The sequence below is a fragment of the Festucalex cinctus genome, chromosome 13 (assembly GCF_051991245.1).
Source record: "Festucalex cinctus isolate MCC-2025b chromosome 13, RoL_Fcin_1.0, whole genome shotgun sequence".
NCBI classification, from domain to species: domain Eukaryota; kingdom Metazoa; phylum Chordata; class Actinopteri; order Syngnathiformes; family Syngnathidae; genus Festucalex; species Festucalex cinctus.
Genome location: NC_135423.1, coordinates 12,229,469 through 12,249,602, shown reverse-complemented (window position 1 = coordinate 12,249,602; position 20,134 = coordinate 12,229,469). Strand labels below are relative to the sequence as shown.

The window sequence follows — 20,134 nt, the reverse complement described above, 5'->3', positions numbered from 1 at the left end:
TGACGTTTCCCCATTATGTGTTAGCATTTAGCTAGCATGAGACCAATGTTTTAAATCCACAATGTGTAATTAGCGGTAATAATCAGCTACAACCCATGTTTTAAAAAAAAAAAAAAAAAATGTTCACTAGTATCTGCCAAACTGCTTCTTATTGTTCAGTTGTGTTCGCTCTCTCACGCTCACATTTCTATTTTTTGTCAAAGCAAAAAAAAATAAATAAATTCGAATGATTGTTCAGATCTGACAAAACTCGGCGGGTCATTCGGATCTTTCTTCCACCACTATTTATGATTTATGAACAATCAAATGTACTCTTGAAGGCAACTTAAAAGTTAAAACTTAAAAGATAAAAGTTGGGAAAGCAAAACAGTTCAAAACAGCATTTGCAAAGCCGAATGATGTGAAACAAGTTGGCAGTCAGATGTGAAGCTAATGAGGCACATTTGGAAGGCAAGGACATCGAGTCCCTTGTTATCGGACTCATTTACGTCAGCAACAATAAACGGGGTCTTATTTATACACGCTATAACAGAGTGGGGACCAGTTTTGATATGTGAAGCAATAACAAAAAGAATGCAAATAAATCCCTATTTGTTTGGTTGTTGTATTCAAACAAAACCATAAAAGGGTCCCTGTGTGTTTGAAAGCTTATGAAGGTCACTCTGAGCATCATTGCAATTTCATCATAAAGAGGTGTTGGATTATCAACGCGTGTATTTTAATGTTCCACATTGTTGGAAATGATTGCCTGTAATTTGGCTGATACAGATGAGATCTTATTGTGACTCTCTACAGGACAAAAACAAACAAAAAAAATATACAGTTGAAAACAACTAAGTAATTGATTATGTACATGTGATATATTTAATTTAATGCTCAATTATAAGTAAGAAACAGGGAATCAGTCTAGTGTATTACAAAATGGGTTTTGTGTCATTCAATTTACTACATAAGCAATGTTGATTACAGAGTATGTGATACATTGTAAATTACAAGATATGCACTCAACAACAATGAATCAAAGCAATAATTGCAACAATTTCTGAGTAGTGTAACCACATCCATATATTCATGAGTTTATTTATTGCGCAACAAAGTAATCTTTTAAATGTGTTTCAAAATGCAGCCTCAGTTTATTCAGTGATCCGATCATTGGAAAATAAATAAATAAATCTGTTCCACGACACTGACTTGACAATAATACGCATAAAAAAATAATGGATGTTGAATTAATCAGTTAATTCAAGTCCATCTGCCACCATCATAAAACCTTTATTAACTGTACAGACAACGTTTTAACCAGCATTTGAACACTGGTAAACACGTAAAAATAAGTTGATCAAAACAGTAAAAAAAAATAAAAAAAAATGATGAATTATTGAAGCACTAGAATATTTCAGAATTTTGTTCAACCCGTAGACATCAAGGTTGTTCATGTTTAAGCATCCACTGCAAACTTGATTGAAAAAAAAGAACAAAAAAACAAAAACTGCACCATCAGCCAAGGCTCAGATTTCTTATTCAGATGATCACTTTATCAAGGTGCTGAAGGAGCACTAGCTTCTTCTAAGCACAGATCAAGAGACGTTCTTCCACTTTCAGTGTTCACGCTCCATAACAAAGAAAGTCATTTCAAAGCAGTTGAGGAAGGTCAGTGAGGTGACGGTGACAGCGTGATACAGTAATGCTAATCAGACAGGACAAACAAAAAAAAAAGCTTCTAAAGTGTGTCAGCGTGATCAGGAAAATGCACAAAGGACAATGTCACACCTGTGAAGTTGCAGACACTTCAGTCAAAACTGGAACAAAATGAGTCATTGTTTTCATCAGAGCTGTTTTGCCTTTGGAACAGCAGGGAAATGCCAGGAACAAAAGGTTAAAACACATGTTTTTGACAACCAACGTGGCCAATAACCTTGAAAGATTCCTGCCTTGTGGCATCACTGTTTCATTTAAAATAGTCTGTAATTAGGGCCAAAAGATTGTACAATGTGGAATTTGATCAAACTTTCTGTAAAGGCAAACTACTGCCAAGCAAGACCTAAAAACATGTTGCTAGACATGCTTGGGGTAAAACAGAGGAAAATAACTGTCAGCCCACTGGGTATCTGCCCTGTATGCTCCATGGCCAGTCCAGGCCTGCTACTGTCCAGAAAATTAACCCAAAATGCCAACAGGAAAGTCATATTTGTCATAAAGCAATAAATACAGTATAATATAGCTATAGAAATAGCAGTAACAACAAATTACACTTATTTCCAGCTTGTATCCAGAATTATTCTGAAATTTGAACAGCTTCAAGAATGTTTCATGCTACAATAGAAGTTAATGTGCAATGTGATTCAATTGCAATTTCCACCGATTGCGATTTCCATCTTAAATCCGGAAGCTGCAGTCTTCACGTATCAGTAGTTGACCATGAAGATGAATAGATGGAGTCTGATGACCGACACGCAACTTTGGCAGTTAACACATTGACACGGAAGACACAAATCACCATCACCGCATGGTCCAACCTTCAGTTGCTACCTTACAGATGTCGTCAATCTAACCAAGTGACATCATGGACAGAAGAAGGTCTGTTGATTTAAATAGACACCGTGTCCTAATTAGTCACTGAGTGTGTCATTCACCTCAAACAAATAAACAGTGTCTCGAATAGTGTCTTTCCAATTAGGTAACAAAAACAGGTAGTAACTAATCATCTCTATACACAGATGCTATTGTTCACGCAAGGTCATTAAAGAGTTAATTGCTGAGCTCATCTGAAGGCCTTTGCTAAAGAAAACAGCAGCACCCGCATGAAAACAGTCTCGGATGGATTAAACTGTGAAGTTACTACTGCTGTAAACAGTATTGGAGATGAGACTACGAGGAGAGGGCATCTTTAAGGATGATTATAGCTGCAGTAGACCGTGACATGTTGTCTTAGGCCATTTTTTTTTTTTATCTGCATTACTCTTCCTCCTCTAAACTTTTGTGTTTTGTTTTAAACTCCACTTTCACCGGACATAATTTGTAATATACTGCACCTGTAGCATTGTGACAAAACAAATCAAAGGCTCCCCTCTATATAAACACCGCCCTCATTTGCAGTCAGTCGGCCAATGTTTGTGATTTGATGCGATGAACAAAAAAAGTTTGGAATAGTTCAAGAGTGTCACGAAATGATTATCTCGTTATTCGGTTCATGTTAAGACTTTTCTTCTCAGTAGTGTGAGCCGGCTCGCATATACAGTGCAGACAGGCTGTGTGGTTCTGATGTGAATCACTAAACTATGAGCAGCATGATCGTATATCTCGTTCTTCCCTCGCCAATTTGTCAGGACAATATACGTCCAGTGGCGGTCGAATCCACTCCGAGTGGAATCTGTGTGATGAATGGAGCCAGCGGTTAATCACAGGACACATCTTGTGCTATCGTCACGTGATGGATGACCACAAAAAAGTATCCACTGTGTATCCTGTGTGACGGACACTCGGTGACCATAAAACATCACAACTCTGCCTTTTAAATGACAAAAAGTTTCAAAATCAGAGGGGTGTGCTAAACGGCGAAGGTTTGTGAACGTTTGCAAACATAGTGAATGTTTTTCATCAGAATTTATTCAAGGTTGCAAAGACGTTCACCAAACATAATTCAATTCAGCAATCAAACTTTTAACCAAACATTTTTTGGGCATTAAAAGTGTTTGCGATCTTGGATCATCCCTAGCGAAAAATCACCATTCATCAGCCTCACAAAACTCTGCCCCTTGTTGAGATTCAGGCATTCTTCATCTGTTTTAATTCTTCTTAGTAAGTCACAGTGTCCCATTACTGGAGAAATATTGCTAGAACAAACCTGTGGGCTAACCATGTTGTACCTGGGGCCAACTAGTATCTACTGGCACTTATAGAACAATACACATCGGTGCATAATCAGCGCAAAAATGTGTTTAGAGTATCTTGTCTAGCTCGTGTCGGGACAGAAAGAAAATAAATTTATTTGGAAGCAATTGACTTCAAAGAGGCAGCTCATTTACTCAATTCTGCAAGCAGCCAATCATAACGTGCCCCCCTCAGACATCCACTCAAAATAAAAAAAATAAAATAAAAAAATGGTGCTCTAAGCGCTTTAAAATTTATTTTTTGGGTTTTATTCACAGGTTATTTGATGTTTTGTGATGTGTCCTTGATGAACACGTTGGGGGGTGTGGCCAAAACGACAGAGGAGAGCAAGGAGAGTGAATGAGTGAGTTTGGGTTTGAAGATGAAAAATATCAATGTCTTCTTTTTAACTGTCACACATTTTGTGTTCACTACCAAAATAGTCGTTAAATTCCAAATTCTGCACTGCAGTGGCGGAGATGGTTCAAGTATATGTATTTCATTTATTTCCCTACTTTTAAAAACGGGTATCTGCACTTTCTATTCCTAGTTTTATTTAAAGGGATACTTGACTTATTGGGCTATTTTCAGCAGTAAAAAGTCCAAAATGAATTTGATAACTTCATTATTTTTCATGTACCGGTACCATTAATACCTTTAAAAACTATTTTTTTTTAACTTCGTCAACTGAAGATGACATCACCTGTACTGAGGAAGTAGGTAACGACCAATCATGGCTCACCTGTTTTCTGGGTTCGGTCAGCAAACTGAACCATGATTGGTCGTTACCTACTTCCTCAGTACAGGTGATGTCATCTTCAGTCGACTAAGTTAAAAAAATAGTTTTTAAAGGTATTAATTGTACATGAAAAATAATGACGTTATCTAATAAATTCTGGGGAAAATATTAACTTTTTACTGCTGAAAATGGCTCAATGAGTCAAGTAACCCTTTTAACTCATTCACTCCCAGCCATTTTCACAGAAGCAATCCTGTTCGCTCCCGGCTGTTTTACTAGATTTTGACTGATTTTGCAAGACCCACAGAATATTGTGTCCTATTGCTATAAAAACATGGAATCTATCAAAAGAAAGATTAAAGTCTCTTCTTTCATCAGGAAAAAAAAAGTATGTTTCTATCTGTTTCCGTTTTGCAGCAACTAGCATTAGAAGAGAGCTAAATTCCATCAGTTTTCACAAATCTATTTAAAATTGTGAGTAATTGAGCTTTTTTTCTAGATGGCCCTGGTTGATCTCCTTTGCTCTGCTGCCACCTGCTGGCCGATTGTGTAATAACTACCATTTTTGCAACTGTTCTTTGCAGTTGAGAGGCTGCATCAAAGCCTTATGTATGCTCTAGCATAAAAAAATGTATTATTTTTTTAAAAAACGTATAAATACGTCTTTGGGACACTTAAAACATTTAAAAAAACGTATTTACACGTTATTGGGAGCAAATGAGTTAAAAAAATGCTCTTTACACAATGTGCGTGTTTGTGTTGTGCTCTATTTTACATTACATTACCAAATGAGTTCATTTATAGTCATTGTGTGTGACAGCCAATGTGAACGAATATGATGTGCAACAATGGCAGTGCGAGACAAAACAAAAACTGCAAGTTCCTGCATTACATTGCTGAGTAATTTGAAAAAAAAAAAAAAAGACCCCAAGGAGAACTGTCAACACATCCAAATAATTCCTCAGACCTTTTGTTGGAAATCTCTGCAAATAACAGCTGTAAAAAGGCTGCCCCCGGGACTTCAAGAAGGAGAGCCTCAAATGAAGGGTCTCTTCCAAAAGTAATTGAGCACCGGAAATTCCTTGCAGCTTATTTCATTATGCTCACAAGAGGATTTACCTTGCTTCATTCTTCATGGGGGATGGATCTGGAGGAGGCATGTTGTCAGCAATGCAGCATGTCTTCATGCCAAGAGTGCACGTTTAGTACGCCAGCAACATGAAGGATGAGATTTCCTAAATTTAAATTCCTCCCTCAAATGTTGCAGATAATACTCATAATAAGCTTGGCAGCTACTACAGACTAAGCTTTTTTTCACCCACAGGAAGGGGAAATCAAAGAAACATACAAACAGCTTGTACATAACGATGATGTAATCAGTATCAATCCAAGCACAAATACATTTCAGCTGCTTATTCAGGTTGAGTAATCACTGTGCTAAGGGTAGTCAATGCAGTCTGTAATATCAATGACTTATCATAGAGGTTGAATCAAAATTATTGTTAGTTTTCAAGACTAATATTACCCGAAGAAGGCAAAATAAGAGTAAACAATGTATACGAAGGGACATTTAGGAACAGTTAGATATCAATGAGGCAAAAGCCTCATGAGAATATAAAGTCTTACCACGCAGACCAGATTGTTGTGAAAAGAAGGAAACTATTCCACAGATTTTCTTTGCTCTGACTTGGTATGAATAGGTAGAGACAGGCAATCATAAAGTACTGGGTTGTATTTCATTCTCAGTTTGAGCCTGACCTGAATACTGAATAGGCAGCAGATTGTGAAACAAAATGTTGGCTATTGTACTGTTTTGTCTTTGTTTCCGTTCCAAAAGAGAAAGTGGAGATAAAATCACCAAGACTGGTTGCGCAGTGTAATCATTGTGTTCTCAGCAAAGTTTTAAAAACAATCCAAGTGTTTGTAACATGTTGTACAAACAGTATCATAATCTAATCTAACTTTTGCTAACTTGATTTGAAGATCGGAACAGCAGAAATCACAGGAACATCCTAAACCCCAAGTTTGCTTCATTTGCACGATGGCACACACAAACAAACAACTCTCCGAGTGTTTCCGTAAGAAGCCTTGGCAGCCGCAATACAATCAGAGGTCAGACGAGCTTATCTGCACTGTCTCAACGTGGCGGGATGAAGCGGATCTGACTGACAGGACAGTAGTCCGACAGCTGCTTGACTTGCCTGCCACAGCGACACTACACACAATTCAAACATTACAACTGCCAATCAAACATCAAACACAAAGTAATTCACTTGCAAATGGGTTATTACATCTGACAGTCAGATCCAAATACACGTCACAAGTAGAATAGAAGTCGTATACTTGAATTTATTCATGTACTGTTGAGCTGGAAGTGGCATCAAGCGACGTGTAGATGGCAATAAATGATGTGTATGACTATATTCAAAAAGGTATGAGAGGCTGCGCACACTATGAATATACATGTGCTAAGTATCGTGTTTGGATTCATGTTTGAGTTCAAAGAGAGAGAAAAACATCAGTGTTTGAAATGTTACAACAGGAGAGGAAACAATGAAGTTGGTCGAGGGTAATTTGAAGTGTTTCCATATGGAAACCATCTGTCACTGCTCAGTTCCCTAGAAAGACCCGATTCGCCATACTTGACTTTCCCGATATTAGCAGTAAGCACATCATGAACTGCAAATATGAGGTCTCCTAAAAAGTGGGGGGATGATTTTGTTAATTCATACCATTACTTAACCAAATAATGAATGGTTCTATTTCAATCTCTGTTATGTGAAAATCTATCAAAATTTGATCAGTCCTTTGAAAAGATTAAAGTAAGAAAATTGGTTAAGAGACAATTTTAAGCATAGATAAGTAGGGATGTCACGATAAGGACAATATCGTGATATCGTGATATTAAAACTGCCACAATATCGTCATCGTCATGTTCACAATATTTAAAAGGAACACATCTGTTAAAAAAGTCAAGTTGATTCCCATTTTTGCAGTTCTAGCACCCTCTAGTGGCTAGTTTATTAGTGCAATTTAATTTTAATTTGGGATGTTTTGGCCTTCTATGTTTAAAATCTATGCTAATTGTCAGATGAAGGGGAACCTAATTTGCTTGTGAAGCGATCAATGTGTGCTTGCATTACCAAGTAAGTGCCTCAATATTGTTATTGGAGATTGTAGGTGGTTTATATGGATTGCAGTTATGTGCAAAAGCACAATATTGTGCTTTTTTTTTTTTTAGTATGAGCTCTCTTTTTTTACAATATTGTGATCTTTTTTAAATAACGCCCCCACAATATCGTGATAATTATCGTATTGGGACCTTCATATCGTGATAATATCGTATCGTGATGTTTGGATATCGCTGCATCCCTACAGATAAGATGCTATGGTATTTGTGAACATAGAGAATTTTGGGTTTTTGTCAGAGTTTGAAACGGTTACAATTGTCGCAAAGAAAATTTGAAGACAAGTGATGACAGTCTGTAAACATCTATACAACCCTTTACTAAAATCCAAAATTAGCTACATTTGCAAGCATTCTCCGCTCAGTAAGATGCCATCTTCAAGGATTGTAACTTTTTAAGGATAAGCAGATCTTTAGGAACTCTGACGGACTAAGGTATTGTTTATCTTTGTTTCCCATTGAAAAAGGTCAGAGCTTGTTTAGATATGTTGAGTCTTGTGGCTAAAACATACTAAGCAATAACATTGTACACTGCCTTGGTATAACTCTCACTAAATGCATCCTTGGGTTGCCAAAAACTGTCCCTGTTGGAAGATTATATTTACCAAAAAAAAAAAAAAAAGAAAGAAAGAAAATGAAACTAAAGTTGAAAAAAATATATTAATCACATAAAATAAAAAAAAATATTTTAAAAAGAAAAAGTGAAACTGCATCTTGTTTATCAAACTAAACCAAAAAACTAAAACCATAAAACTAAAACGAATGAAAATTACAGCCAAAATGTCTTTTGTTTTCCTTTTGTCAATTAATACCATACATGAGCTTTCAGAGTTCATTTTAAATGTTGGTGGTGTTGTACATTCGTAACTACAGAAGACGGTCAGTTGTTTGAGATTTTTTTTTTACTTCATTACCACAATAGTTAGGGACCCTTTTTTCCAAGCACCAGACAAATACTCCATATATAAAGCAAAGCATTTTGGGGTAAAAAATAAAATAAAATAAAAATACACAAAAAAGTACATATTAAAGACAAAGGTCGAAACAAAATAGAAAACTAACTATAATGAAGAATTCAAAACTATTATTCCAACATGCCCTGTTCTGTTTCCAGTCAGAAGATTAGCGTCATCAGGAGCATGCTCCTATTTTGCATGCCTTTGTCAGCTCACGAGCATTCGAGCAGGAGCTGATGAAGTAACAAACTGTTAATCAATAACTATTGTAGCAGCACACGCCCGCTCTGCCCTCCCATCCATATATTTTGTCCAGTGCCTTCTTTCACCACTATCAACAATATGCAATCAAGCAGACTCAGAATACGGTCAAGTCTAAGGGGTAACAGCTCATAATGAACATTGCCTGTAGGTCCAATTGAGTGTTTGAGATTACCTTTTTGAAAAGCAACATATTACGTACACACTGGAATTTCAAGTTGAAGGCTTCCTGTTCGGAATGGAACAATACTTTCCTCATGAAATATGACTCGCACATCATTTGAGCAACCCTCATGCATGCTAACAAGCGAGACATGATGTCATAGACCTCGTCCTAGCACCTTGCAATCAATTCATTGATTATCTTAGCATTAACTCTTCTGCTTTTTTGTAACGCTTATTCCAGAAAATGTTAAGAATCTCACATCCTTAAACACTTTGACAATAGCCAGTGACTTTGGCTTATTGATTATATGTATCGTTATTTCCCATTGCGGGACTATTAAAGGCTTATTTTATTGTATTTTTCTATAAATTGAACTTCTCTAGCCAAGCTAACAATCGTGTCTGATTGGTGCAATGCTCTGAATATAGAGGGGCCGTATGGACCGAGTGGATCGCCTCACAAGTGGCCTGTGGAGAGGCAGAAATCAGTGTTATTTCATGAAGCAGAAGATGAGGCCAGAAAGGAAGAGAGAAAAGGGCAGCTTGAATCAAAGATGAATGGGTGCGGAACGTACGCTTATCTGATCCATCACCACTCAAGTGTCTGCCTCCGCCACCACTGTCCTCCACTGGACTGGTACACTTGGTGTGGTATTGAAATAAGCGCACAAGTCAAACTGATATATTTGACCCCAACCTGTGCATTTTATGGAGTGTTACTGTGTGCGCTGACAGTATGGTCAACAGGTTGATCAAATCTCATTCATACTAACAATCTTTGGAATGCCAAGGGCAGGTATAGAGAAGCAAGAAATACACCAGTAATAAGCAGACAAGCCTGAAAATCGTTTCGTCTGCAGATTCAAGCAACGCCGCCTCTCACTTGGCGGAATGCACTGGAGGGAAAAAAACTTCATTTCAAAATCAATGTCCCACTAAATTGTAACAGCTTGTCACTCTGGTTTAACAGCTGCATTGGTTAAGCAACAAGGGCAGTGATTTTATGTGTGTATTAGCTTCGTTAGTCCTTTTTTTTTGCCCACGAATGGAATACAACTGCCTCTAAATAGCATATTAGTAGACGATTTCAATTGTTGGCTGGTGAGGTGACGCATGCAAGATGTATTTTAGCAACACTGGTTAAAAAAAGAAAAAAGAAAAAAGTATGCCTCAATGCAGACGTTTTTGATAACAAAAATTAGCTGTTACAGGCTAGCTGCAGCAAGAATAAGGTCTTTGGAGCCTGTATAGACACGTTTCAAAGTAGCATTTGGCATTCTTGTTGGACAAGTGGAAAATCAGTCAACCACAGTGAAAGAGGAAATCAACAAAACACTTTGAAAATATCACAAGAAGCAAAACAAACACACAATTAATCCTCTGAAGATTTGAAACCTTTAGGACAGGGGTGTCCAAACGACGGCCCGGGAGCCATTTGCAGCCCGCCGTTCATTTTTCAGTGACCCGCGACATTTGCTAAAAATGGCATTTGACTCAGTTCAAATAAAATAAAAACAAAAATGTTTGGAGACAATCAAAGTAAGAAGGGAGGGTATCGAAAAACACAGGTGCTATTAAAGGTTATTTTTTTTAACTAAAATTAACGGAATAGCTAAAATTAAAATTAAAAAAACAATTTCGTTAATGAAATAAAATAAAAACGAAAATGCTTTTTAAAAAACAAAACTAAAACTATTAATATAGCAAAAATGTCCTTCGTTTTAGTCTTTGGTGTGATTTTGAGTAGATTTATTTTGATATCAACCGGAATAATGACGTTTGAAAGTATGTCACACAGAAGTGATGTCATCTAGCAGCAGCCAATGGAAAAACACCATGGTGTTTTTTAAATATTGCACACAAGTAATACACATTTAAAAACAAAAAAACTAATACTAATACTGAAACTAACTAAAATTAAGCATTTATTAAAGAACTAAAACTAATAAAAACTAACAGAATCACCCTGAAAACTAATAAACTAACTAAAATGAAAAATTCCAAAACTATAATTACCTTACTGCCATATTACAAATCAATTGGTTTATATACAGTAGCATTTTTCTAAATATGCAAAAGCACAAATCAATTATTTGTACAATTTTTAGGGCTAAACACAATTTCTCTTTGTAACATTATGTGGCCCTTGCGTTCTTCTGAGTTTCTGGATGTGGCCCTCAAATGAAAAAGTTTGGACACCCCTGCTTTAGGACTTTAGTGGAAAAGATATATCTGACCTCACTATTGTAAACATGACATTCTGATTAATATTACATTTAACTCTTTGACTGCCAGGCGTTATAAATACAAAACAAAAAAATCCACAGTGCCAGCCGCTTTTGAGCATTTTAACTCATCTTTCAAGGCAAAAAGAATATTGTTTGCCTTTATTACATATACAATGTGGCTACTCAATGAAAGATCACATTCCATTCATTGGAATTTTACTAATCATCATGAAACGTCTTTGGCAGTCAAAGAGTTTTAAAGAATATGAGTTAAAATGAAGCAAAATCCAGCCATTTTTATCCATCTAAGGTGGTGGCCATTTTGTCACTTGCCGTCGACTGAAGATGACATCACAGTTCCTCAGGGGTCAGGCAACAACCAATCACAGCTCACCTGTTTTCTGTAGCTGAGCTGCGATTGTTGTTAGCTGAGACCTGAGCAACTGTGACAAAATGGTCGCCTTCTGACATTGATAAAACGGCTGGATTTTGCCGCTTAATTCATATTCCACAAACACAATGCTAACCAGAATACCGTATGTAGACTAGCGGGGCTACATAGAACATGCATGTTATTTTCAAGACTTCTTGACGCTTTGTTATTGAAAAAAAGATAAATCATGTTTGTTAATAATGTATTATAGACACCAAATCACTTGGTCATTTGTGACCTAACCAACAAATGATCCCTGAGATCAACCTCTTGGCCCACTGTACTTTTGCCAAGCCCATAGTGATAAGCCCAGTTGTGATGCTGCCAAGAACTGCAACTGTTTTATCTCCTAGCCCCTTAAACATGTTATTACAACTTATAAAACAACATTATCCACTGTGTCACAACAGTTGACATTTTCAATTATGTCTGTATTATGAATGTTGTTTACAAATATTATTCCAGCAAACACACACTGGCTGTTCCTGAAAATGCTGAATGTCAAAGAGTGCAGGTCTTTAAGCAAATGGCTCCCGATTAAATAAATGTCACTATGTTTTATAGACATGGCCTGTACAGTAAAGTAAGTTGACTACATGCTCTTCTGCCAGGTGAACCGTTTTATAATTAAGTATATAGGACTGAAGAGGTGCCTATTAAACTGTTACTGTTTACTGTCTATAAAAAAAACTATTATTGGATTAATGCAGATGCAAATGTTGAGAAGGAAGCTAAATTGCAGTTAAATTGCAGTTAAGGGAGTCTGCACAGTATTACAAATGCAGACAACAAAATGTTTGTAAATATTGAAGACAGTTTAATTATCAGGTTCTGTAAATTATGTTATGTAACAGACTGGACAAAGGGAAAAACAAAACCCGTAAATATGTAAATGAGATGGGATTATCTTTCTGAAGGTCCGGTACTTGTTTGTGTTTTCACCTTACGTTGTATTTGCCATCTAGAGGAGTTTGGTCATAGTGTGGATATATTTACATAACTACCGGTAATTGCATGTCACGTTTATAAAACTTATACCAAAAATGTCCTTCAATTTCAATGCTGTCGCCTTCAGAGTTCATTTTAAATGTATTTATTTTGGTACCGCTGTATATCTCTACAGACGGACGGTCAAAAAGATGTTGATAATCGTAGTTTAATTTATAACACAATACTTCGGGACTTTTTTTTAAATTATTATCTTGCACTCGACAAATGTGCCAAACATTTACAAAAAAAAACAACTAAAATTAAAGAAAAAAAAAATAATCTAAATTAAACAAAGCATTAAAAAATACCCCAAACTAATAAACTTACACTAAAACTAAAAACTAAATTTTACTTCCCTGTATGCATTTACATGAAACAGTAAAGTTTTCATTATAAAATGAACCTACTGTCGTAGGCGTAAAAAGCAGGATTACAGATGTGTGGATCGATAATATTTAACAAAAACTAGGCTGTGCTAAAATACTTGTGTTTTCGTTCTTCACTCAAATGTACAGTCTCAAACTAATTAGTGTGCTCCCACCTAATTGTCAACAATGGAATGACATCCACAATAAACAGACGATAATAAAAAACAGTGTACTGAAGCAGCCATTTTCTATCAGGTTATTTTCTTCTGCTTTCAACTTCAAGTCCCAAGAAGACTCAGACCTCTCAGTGCTTCTCTAATGAGGTACAAGCCTGACTTTTGTCTGATGCTACAATTACGGGCCCGTCTATGAGCGCTCGGGTTGTTTCCTTTGCAGCGCTATTAGGCACACTGTACTCTTAGACCAGACACTTTTCCGTGACTAGCACATCAGACCTGCAACCATTAATATAAGACAGCTAAGAGGCCCTCCGATGCTGCTTCAGCCAGCTAAACAACTACTCATGTCTACTAGAATCTGAGTTTTGAGCTGAGATTATAAACACCCTGAGAGGACATGGCAAACAGCAGTCATGAGGGGATGAAAACAGTTCCAAAGAATTTGTTTGTTAACTCTCAATGATGGTCATTACAGCTCATGGGATCAAAAGTGAGTGCATTGTAGATTAATTAATTCAATCGGCTTAAACCATAAAACCGATGCGGGTCAAGTATCTTATATAATTAACTAAAGGCTGCTCATCTTGGCACATGTACCGCAACTAATTACTCTGCTGCTGCTGATACTGTAATGACGTGAACAAGCGGAAAAGGAACACACTGCTGGTATGAACCATCAGTTAAAGATCACATAGTGGTCTTAGATATAATTTCAAACTGACAGAAATAAGAAATAAATTGAATACAGAAAATCAACAAATGAATATTAAACATTGTTTTGGAATTGTGGTCCAATAGAAAACTGCTATCAAGTAGCTGCATTATCTATCTATCCATTTAACCATTTAACTCATAGCATTAAGGTGAACCTGCTCAGTTCACCGCCAATCACTCAGCCTAATGAAAGATGAAAAGCAGACAGAGCAGTCAGGATCGTGTGTCTGCTCACAGTTCTTGGAGGGTTCTACGGTCTGTAGCCATCATATGAAACAGCCATTCCAGTCATCAATCAAAGTGGCCAGGCTGGAAAACGATCACAGATTTAGTTTACCTCTCTGACATCGCACAGTCGGCAAGAGAAATGGCTTGTACCTGCAGGGTGCAGGATAATGGAGGTTAGTATTTCAGGCTGCAAATAAAGCTTCAGCAGCATCATCGTACCAGCACCATGAGCCATGTAATGTATTCAGGAATTTAGACTTCCACTCTCAAGTTTCTTCCTCTTTTTTTTGTCGTTAGGATATCACTCTTTAGTTTTTCCTCTGGTCACTTGAGATCTCCTTAATTTGTTGGAATTTAGAGGTTTCTGGGGTTGGCGTAAGACTCTGGTTTTGTCACCAGGCAGGAGGGGTTTGGTTGGTGCTGGATTTCACTTTGATGGATTGGATGTACTGGCTTCTATGGATCTCACTCTGCCTCATCGATCCTTCCCTCCTTCCTCTCTTTAGTTTTTCCTCTGGTCTCTTGAGATCTCGTTAATTTGTTGGAATTTAGAGGCTTCTGGGGTTGGCGTAAGACTTTGATTTTGTAACCATGGGGAAGGCAGGAATTGTTTGGTCGGTGCTGGATTTCACTTTGATTTATCTTTTCTTTTTATCTTTTCTGACCTTTTCTCTGGTCTCCTGACCGTTTGAACCTCACGACTCTGGCGAGACTCTGAAGTACCTGGTTAAGGTGAAGGGTAATGGGATCTTTATGAGGTTTTAGGTGAATTAATGAGTATAAATTTATACGTATTTGCACGCACGCGCACACACATCCCCACCTATACACGTTAAAAAAAAAAAAAAAAAAAAGATATCGCTCAACAAAAGCCACAACGTTTTGTTAAGGGTGGAGGCTTATTGAGAGATATATTTGTCCAGACAAACAGAGGCTGCTTTTTTGAGGTCTTTGTTTACATGTTTACATAACAGCTACAGGACCTGGTTGGGATCATGCAGACAGAACGTAAAGGAAGAAATCCTTACTCCTTTTTTTTGCTTTGGTTTTGCAATTAAGAACTTGTTAGTGACCGCGTGGTGGGGCTTAACCTAAGCAGAGAAGCCCTGAATTTCCTCTCCCCAGCCACTGCACCCAGATCTTTCAGGGGTACCCGAAGAAAACCCTAGGACAATCGAGAGATATAGTCTCCCCAACATGTCTTGGGTTTTCCTCCCAGTGAGTCGTCCCTGGAACACCTCACCATGGGAGATGTCCAGGAAGAATCCTAAATGGATTATTGCTTTACTTTAACTGGGGAGAAGTTCAAAATGGCCAACATCACCACGTTTTAAAATCATACCAAGAATACGCTGTCTGGTCACATCGCCATCAGTTCCGTTTATACAGCTTCTCCTTCCCTTGGGTTTAACACACTGGCAGCCCGTCTGTGCAGTCAGTCAAATAGCACGTGGCAGTGACCCTGCGGTCACTCCAATCTTTATTTGAACAACGTATCAAGAATATGAAAATATTGCATTCAGTAGTAAAGTCAGTTTGGACTAAAGTGAGATCGCATATCAAGAATTTTGACTTCCTAGAAATGTAATCTGTCAAGTGCCCGACACTTGTGTCCATATTACGTATATTGAGCATAAGTCAGGTCAGGTTGGGGATCATGTGCCACATTGAGCATATCACGAAATACTAGGGGATTTTTCCCAGTGATTGCCTGGCCATTTTGCTCCACTTGAACAAACAATTTTTTGCACCAGTTGTTCAATCTGTACCAACAGATTTTCAGGGACTTAGTAGCTACAAGAGGCTTCAGGTCATAGTCTAAGGTTACTGGTAAATGTCCAGGCCTTGCTGCTATGAAGCAAGACCGGACTCTCAAGCCTTAGAATGCATTTTGTACTTGCAAGCCCAGACATCATTTGACTTCACCATCCATAAATACCGAGCTAGGAACAGAATACAAAAAGTCAAGTAATGCTTGGATTGTGGTCCAAGACACATTCGGCTACAAACAGGTTGACAGGTTTGAATGCGACAAGGACAATTATCGTCTTTGCTAAAGTATATCCTTGACCTTCTTATTCAGTCTCCAAACTGAGCCGGTTGCTTTATGAATGAAAATATTTGAAATCTTACTCAAATAAACTTCCCATTAATTCTTAAATACAAAACCAATGGTATACAAGTTGTAGCCCTCTATCTCCTAATTGAACCACCAAAAGGATTAATTTTCATGATTAATGAGGTATGTAAAGGTCTGCAGCAATAGATTCTGGAGGCATAATCATGGCATGTAGCTGCACTGCAATGCTTCTCAGCTAAGCCTCTGGTAATGCTGCAACAATTTACAGTGATTCATTTCACGAGGATGCGTGATCTATGGTGTCCATACTTTGTCACAGAAACAGGATTACTCTGCTTAATCACTGCCGAGGTTTTGTTTTAGTCAAGGTTGCCAGGCAGTTGCTATGTTGATGAGGGATTCAAGCAGAACAAAACTAAGAGAAATGAAGAGAATTCAAAAGAAAAGGCATTAGAGCAATTTTGTATTTTTGAGTGGGAAAAAGCACACATGAGAAGCCGTTTGACACAAAGGAGGGCATTCTGAAGGGCAGCAGATAACCAGACGCTACTGTCATATATATTTTATGATTATTCTATGTGTGGTGCGCTGACCTTGACACACCAAAAGCATTTTTTTATGAAAGAAAAAAAAAACAAGTTTTCTGGAACATATGTATACCTGTACTGTAGTTCATGTTTTATATTTCACATAATAAACTTTGACCTCATCTAAATTAAAATCTACCATGGAAGAGTGCAGAAAATTCATTGTCAACCAAATCAGCCGTCGTCCAATGCTGCAGTGTGTACCAAATTTATGCAACAACCCAATGAAGGAGTACAGTACTGGAAAGTTGGAGTCAGACATGTTGAGATCCTTGGCAATTAAGACGAGGATTGGGCATAATTTTGATTGGAAATCATTTGGTCACTTGTGTGGAATTGATTCTTGATTAAACAGCCAGATGTTTCAAAAACAGTTCCCCATACTTGCTAGTCGCTTTAGAGCATTTGACTAATATTTCAAGGCCCAAAGTTTATCGTATTCTGGGACAATATAAGCGTTGAACCGATCAAAAGAAAGCAGGTTCTGGTGCAATACATATGGAAAAAAAGAACAAGAAAAGTTCTACTCATGTTAATGATAAACCTTGCCCAGATGTGCTGTAATTCTTTAACTCTTTGACCGCCAAAAACATTTAATAACGATTAGTAAAATAGCGATGTATGCCGCCATAAACGTTAAATGACGTCAACTATGTTTTTGTTTTTAAATCAACGGAAGTGCAACGTCTAAGTGCAGCGCTGCCTGGTCAATGGGTTGTGGAATTAAAAACACCCACTAACTATGGCCCGCAGATGTCAGCATTGTATCTCTTTTGAATGGGCTGCCGGTGTATGAAATTACAATGAAACGGAATCTGGTGAAATGGAACTTTTTCAAGGATGACGTGAATGATCTAATTCACAGAGCGTTACTAAGGAATGGAATAAGGTACAAACATACTTTTTTTGTCTAATGAAAGAATGGGATGTGATCTTTCATGTGGTACCCACATTGTATATGCAGTAAACGCACACAATATTCTGTTTGCCTTGAAAGATGAGTTAAAATGCTCAAAATCAGCTAGCACTGCGAGGGTTGTTTATTTGATAACGCGTGGTAGTAAAAGAGTAAAATGCAACCATGAGGTTTGTGGGTCAGCTGGAAAAAAAAATAAAAATCCTCAGGTGCTCATTTGAGAACCATGGCATTTTTTTTTATGTACAGCCCTGATTAAAATAGTGTGGCGAAGGACAGAAGGGGAGACAAAGTGATGGTAAAAAGCCATGTGAAGATAAATGAATGGGGAGGGGCACTGAATAGATGACAGGGAGGATGTGTGTGATTTCTAAACAGCGTTATGGTGAACGCTTTTCCACATTACACGCAGGGATATATGCATACATCAACTAATTTGCACACAAAAAGTGGTGTGGGTGTGTATCTTGTCAGATGAAGAAAAAAAAAAGAAAAAAAAACTGTGCCTGTGATCGTACATCTGAGGCGTTCTCGCAGCTCTTCCTCAAGGCGACCTTCATCATGTCTTCATCTAAACGAGCCGAACTAACAGTGTCGTTTCGCCAGACAACTCATAAGTGAATCTCTGAAATAAAATAAATAATGAACATTGACGCAGCAGCAAGACGAGTATGGCATCCCTTTCTCATTTATGCATGTACAGTATTTAGGCATATTCATAGGACACATACTGGTCTCTATATGCATTGCTGCCTCCTACTAGAATGTCTCTTACCAGCAAGCATATTGCACACATAAATCAATACATGGATGTTACAGCACTGTATACTGCAATCAATCATAGCTTTATAATTCATAGACAGTAAATTAATGCTAAGCACATGTGGTTCTTCATATTCAGTGTGAAAGTTTTTAAGCAAGCTCACATATAAACATCAAGGCTACACGATTGTTTCCCATAAGTAAAAATCAACAGATACAGAAGCGTCAAAGAATACACATTTACGACACAAATGTATTAAAATGCTCATAACGTTTGTGGCGAAAGAGATGTGGATGAATATTATAACAATAATGACCGACTAACTCAAGTCCAATGCCTGAACTTGGGCATATTAAAAAGGACTTAAAGGACTGTAAAAATGTGGAGACGTTCAGATAGTGGGTGGCTGTCCACCCCCTTATCAACTACGCCACTGCATTGTTTAACTACTTTGTATACTTAAAAGTTATTAAAAACATTGCCTGTAAAATTAATAAGGGTTTCATGATGAGCCTGGAAATTAATTTTACATTTGTATTCCTCGGGGGACTTGGAAGTGTTTAATCATCACGCAGGCTCCACTGTTAATAATTTTTGCTTTACTCGGATGTGAAGCTAATCTAATCTCAATGCACAACAAACATCTGTCACCATCAAATGCATTTGACATCAAAACATTTCTTACATTACTTACATTAGCAATATTTTCCGTACATTCATCTTCATATCTTCAAATGATATTTTTTGCAAACCTAATCATCCGTTTATCGAAAGCCATTGAATTGGTTGAGTTTATGGAGCGAGCGTGAGACTGTGTGGCCATGAGCGGCACAGAAAAAAAGCAATGTAAGGGATACGACTTTGGAAGGCTTTTTTCATTAGACATCTCATCATAAGCAGTAATGGGTATGAAGCAATAAAAGTCTCTTGATTGGATCATAAGGCAACATAATAATTAAGTGTAGAACATACATTCTGGATGTCTATCAAAATGCAAGACACTAAATGGAAATAGCAAGCAACTTCAAAGCGAGGAGAGGACAGTCATTATAGAGAAAGTTGCATTAGCTTGGTATTCATAAAGTCAGATTTAGGTTAAAAAAAATTCTAGTATTCATTCGTTAGAGGGCAACCAGATAATAGAGAAAGCAAAATAATTTTACAATCCCAATCCCTACTCAATGACTGCGGTGCTGCTTTAATCCATTTTTTTCAAAGAATAACATATTGATGAAAAACATGCTATGGCTTTCATTAAAATGTTAATGTCATATTATCTATGACTCTCCAGAATAGCAGTAAATTGAGTCCAGACCAAAGTTATACAAGTGGTGAACGGGGTTTTGAATGACATCTTTCAATATTCTGAGGCCTAACGCAGACCAAGTGCTGCGGCCAAATGCGACTGAAGCGGACCGGTGTTGATTACAATTGGCAATTCCTTGCCGCACACCAAGCGACTGAGCACCG

The 20,134-nt window shown here is 37.4% G+C and overlaps 1 protein-coding gene across 7 annotated transcripts in view; it reads right to left on the bottom strand.

The window, feature by feature from the left end:
* Nucleotides 1-20,134, bottom strand: part of grik4 (glutamate receptor, ionotropic, kainate 4) — a 301,922-nt gene that overhangs the window by 172,062 nt on the left and 109,726 nt on the right. Inside the window, exon 1 of one of the 7 annotated variants that reach the window (XM_077541048.1) lies at nucleotides 5,729-5,916. The exons of the other annotated variants lie outside the window; for them this stretch is intronic. The gene's annotated coding sequence lies outside the window, so the exon portion shown is untranslated. Of the gene's footprint in view, nucleotides 1-5,728; nucleotides 5,917-20,134 lie in introns of those variants that run through there. 7 annotated transcript variants of the gene reach the window in all.